General features: G+C 42.1%; 1 pseudogene; it reads left to right on the top strand.

Moving 5' to 3' along the window:
• The first annotated feature begins 2,451 nt into the window (after positions 1-2,451).
• LOC132823576 (U6atac minor spliceosomal RNA) lies at positions 2,452-2,567 on the top strand (annotated as a pseudogene).
• The last annotated feature ends 2,402 nt before the right edge of the window (positions 2,568-4,969 follow it).

Here is a 4,969-nt window from a genome sequence, read left to right as displayed (position 1 = left end):
GCACCCGTCTTCCCCATCCGAAGCGCTGGCTGTCTCTCCCTCGTGCAGCTGTCTTTTCCCCCTTTGCTGGAATGCTTTGGGGGCCTGGCAGGATTTTCTCTTCCTGTTTTTAACAGGTATCCACTCCTCTGCCTTCTCGATTACCTCCTCCTCCATTGCTTCCATCTGCACAGTTAGAGCTAGCATCAGCTGCTGTGTCTCTCTGCTGGCTACTGCCTCCTCCGCTCCAGCCTGTTCTTCTTTCTGGGTGCCACCAGTCTCTGTTTCCCTGCTGTCTGGGTGGACCTTGCTGGTCTTTGGGGATCCATGGCTCACATTGCTACCTCCAGCCATCTGTGCGTAAGTGCCCCCATCTTGGGCAGGTCTTGTACATGTGGCCCGCCTCTCCACACAGGTTGCAGGTCTTTGCTTCCTGACAGTCCATAGTCAGGTGACCCTCCTGTTTGCAATTCCTGCAGATGGTCACCTTACAATCCGCCACCACATGTCTCGCCTTCCCACAGGTTCGGCACACTTTCGGCTGCCCTGAATAGGTCAGGTAGCCTCATGACAGCCAATGATGTGATGGTCTCTGCCTCCCACAGCAACCACTGCAGAAGCAAAGGTTTGCCTTTTGCCATCATTCTCCTCCATTTAACTCATGGCTGCTAACGCCAGCATCATTGAGACATCAATATTCAACTTGCAAGGACCAATTGCACGGTTTGAATCATCTTTGACTAGCATTTGAATCCTAAGCACTTTCAATCTGCATGCATTTCAGATGAACAATGAAATACTTGCAAATGAAATGTGGTTGTAATATGCAAATATTTCCATCATGTATTTGCTTCTTAATTGTCTTATTATCAGTAGACATGGAACCCCATGCTTATACCTACTAAAGTAACACTGACTCTGTCTATTTGTGGGTGTTGTCTCAATCCATTTCCAATTCCATTCCATTCTAAAGAATGGAAAGTGATGGCAGGAAATGCAGCTCAAAGTAAACACCATCAAAGTAGACACAAGCTTCTCTTTGTTGCAGGTATATCCAGAGCATCTACGATGTCCATTACCTCGTGTTATTCCAACAGCCCATTTCTGCTCATCGCCCCCATGTGGAGACCTGCAACATTGAACTCTGCTTCCAACTGTCTTGAGTGGCAACATTACACCAAAATGATGTCCTCTCTAATCCTCTGTGCTCCCTCTGAGGATCCCACTGTGATGTCCACTGCTAAAACCCTCTCCTTCTGTGACCTCTAAGCTCTTCAAAGCCTATCCATTAACATCCTTGTAGCAGTATTCAAATGCTAATTGCCAATTTGGTAAGATAGAAAGCTCAATGTTAATCAGATGAGTTGTAGTGTTTATAATGTGTTTAATGAGCTACAATCTCTTTAATTGACAACTCACTACTGCCTAGTGAGAAACTTACCTTGTCACTTGGCAAATGCATAAAAGATGAAATGAGTTGCTTTTGATGCCATGATAGGCTTTGTTGGACATTTCACCCAGTTCTGCCAAAAATCTTGTTGTAATTCCTGAAACTTATACCCTTTTAAGATTCCAACTGTGATGTTATTACAGTATCCTGATAACATTTAAGAGCTGAAAATGTGTTGCTGGAAAAGCGCAGCAGGTCAGGCAGCATCCAAGGACCAGGAGAATCGACGTTTCGGCCATGATCCCTTCTTCAGGAATGAGGAAAGTGTGCCAAGCAGGCTAAGATAAAAGATAGGGATGATGGACTTGGGGGATGGGCGTTGGAAATGCGATAGGTGGAAGGAGGTTAAGGTGAGGGTGGTAAGGTGAGGGTGATAGGCTGGAGTGGGGGTGGGGGCGGAGAGGTCAGGAAGAAGATTGCAGGTTAGGAAGGTGGTGCTGAGTTAAGAGTCAAGAACAACATTTAAGAGTCAAGAAACATCACTGAAACAGAATAAAGCAAATTACCTGCAGATGCAGGAAATCTGAAGTAAAAGCATAAAGTGTCGGATAATCTCAGCAGTCTGGCAGCATCTGTGGAGAAGCAAACATAGTTAACATTTTGAGTCCAATATGAGTCTGCTTCAGAACTGAAAAGGACTGGAAATACTTTATTTTTAGGCTATTGAAGGTGTGGAGGATCAAATGGAGCAGACGGTGGACTCAGCGCTAAGTTTTAAAAGAAAAGCATTTTTTTGCCTTCCTGTTATGGATTACTAGCTCTAGCTGCTTCAGCTGTGGCCACCATTCTCTCTCAGAGAATTAAGAGCAGCCTCTTAATTGGTCACACCACACTGTTATCTTCCATTCAACTCCACTGAAAGTTTAGAAGGTATACTTGTTGACTGCGTGTTTGTATGGAAGCAGCACCCATTTTCTGCTACTGTCCGTAATTTCAGTCTTCCATTTTCTCTTACAGTGAAACAAAATAGATGACAAATTGCACATAATGATATATCATCTATTGTTAACTTGGCCTGCTTTAAGATAGTTGAAAGGAGAGAAGGTTATCACGCTTCTTGATAATGATAGCAAAGGCCTTACAACACACAAATGGTTATGGCATTGCCATATACTTAACAACATGCAAGCTCTCTTGTGGTGTGATGGTAGTGTCCCCACCCCTGGGCTAGGAAGCCTGGATTCAAGTCCCATCTGGTCCAGTGGTATGTAAGAATATCTCTGAACAGGTTGATTAGAAAAATAGGTTATATAAAAAGGAAACAGTTTGAAGGAGGAAACATGTTAGTTAAGTTGGTGTTGAAGCTGGAAATGAATGGCTAGTATACTAAAGCCTAGGTAATGCCTGCAGGTGGTTTAAGTTCATAACATTTGTCCCTCTGACCACTTTATGATGAGCTCATAAAAACTTTTTCAGGTCCAGAGAGAAAAATGCAGGTTTAGAAACTCAGTGGGCCCAAATATAACATTGGATGGCTTTGAATAGCTATCACTTCAATACAAAAATGGAAATTGTGTAGCTTGCATGTTTTAATATGAATTGCAAATACATTTTAATGTAACAGTGTCACAGTTATTGGGGTCTTTATAAGGTGGGTACAAGGTTAGGTTTAGCATTAACCGTTAATCCCTCATATGTATTTGGCATTCTTCAAAATTGACAGTGCATATCTCTGTTCAATATCTTACTAAACTACTGTATATCTTAGACTTGTAAAAGAAAACCGTTTCACCTCATACTGGCTACAGAAATATGATCAGTGCCACAACGTAATTCTCCACTCTTTATGAATGTAGTCTGAGCACATTCTGTCAAGGCATGTTTCAGCATTAAACTATCAAATAGTGTACAAGAAATATGTGGAGAACTGAAAACATACAGTTATCACACAGAGCAATCAATTTTCCATTATTCCTTGGTTATAAAAAGAAACAAATATACAACATATTTACTCTTTAAAGATGTAAGCTAGCATGATTTTTTTTAAACAAAGCTTTTAACTCCTTGTGTGAAAACTAAGACCAGAACTTAATTTTTGCTACGGAATACTGGAGTCAGTGTCAGAAACATTCCATTTCTTGATATGAAGGTGGATTGACCTCGGTGATTTTTGTTAAAATCTTCCACTGCACTGAAGGGAATCAAGATACTATTGGTAATGGAGAAGTTTTGTATAGATCAGACCCTTGCCTCATGATGTCAGTATGAATGTAATACTGTGGGCTGTTGAGGCCATGAGGGAGAGATGGAAGGTCCTTTTTTCACTGAGTGGTTGCAGAGGCCATCTCACCATACAGCAAGGCCAACTATCTGAAGTCCTGAAGAAGGGTAATACCAAGAATGTTGACTTCTCCATGTCCTGATGCTACCTGGCTTACTGTGTTCTTCCAACCTCCTGCCTGTCTACTTTGGATTCCAGCATCTGCAGTTTTTTTTGTCTCTAAATGTCGTTTCAGCATCATTCTCCACACCCACCTCTCCCCCCGTCCCCACTCCAATTCCTCCTCCTCTCATACCTTCTGTATCTGCTCATTCACCAATTTGCTGTCCCTTTCCATGGTCTCACTATCTTCAAAGTCCAAACTTTTCAGAAGATTATGTTATGGACAGCACAGCAGAGCACCACAGTAACATTAGTTTTGCAGGAGGGTCCTACCTGACTAGTGCAAGCACAGGAATTGTATTCAGGCTCAATGGTTGCCTGTTGAAGATATTCATCATTGAATTCCTACAGTGTGATAACTGGCCACCCAGCTCAACAAGTCCACATTGACCCTCTGAAGAGCATCCCACCCAGACCCATCCCCTACCCTATTACTTTTACATTTCCCCTGACTAATGCACCTAACCTACACATCCCTGAACACTATGGGCAATTTAGCACAGCCAATTCCTTTAGTTGTATTACCATTGTATATTAGTCAGTGACTCCATCTCAAAGAGAAATAACTCATGTCTCCTAGAATCTTTTCAGACATGGTCATTGGAATTCAGACCCCAGTCTCTGAATGCTTGCTGTACTAACCATCTTTGCTTTCAGTTAATCTGAAGAAAGATCATCCTTCCAAGTTGTCAATCACAGTTACTACCTTGAGACTAACTCCTACTCTTTAATCCAGGATTATAATATCCCCAGTTTTAATTTCAACACAAATGGACCAAATTATGTTTAGACTGCTCAGTGTTACATGGGCCATGATTTTTCTAGGCTGTTGATAACATACTGGCAAGCTGAAGGACTGAGAAAATATTGCTGGAAGGGTTTCCAATATTTCCCTGCTGCAATGGAATATTTCTAAAAGTGGGAAGGCCAATGGTACCATGGCCCAATACAAAATCAAGTGTTTTTTTAATCTACTATAGGAAGACATGGTCTTCCGTCTAAGAGAATCCAAGTCCTTTCGAGCAGCACCTACCCTACAGCAATAAGTGTTGTTGTGGCTCTGATGTCATCACAGGAGATTACAACTTGTACAATCATCAAGGCATAACTATCCAGTTCCAGCCCAAATATTCTTTCCAGTCATTTGATAGTGCATG

This window comes from Hemiscyllium ocellatum, chromosome 16 (assembly GCF_020745735.1).
Source record: "Hemiscyllium ocellatum isolate sHemOce1 chromosome 16, sHemOce1.pat.X.cur, whole genome shotgun sequence".
In the NCBI taxonomy this organism is placed as follows: domain Eukaryota; kingdom Metazoa; phylum Chordata; class Chondrichthyes; order Orectolobiformes; family Hemiscylliidae; genus Hemiscyllium; species Hemiscyllium ocellatum.
Note: the sequence above shows the minus strand (reverse complement) of the source record. Positions and strands in the feature narration are given on the sequence as shown.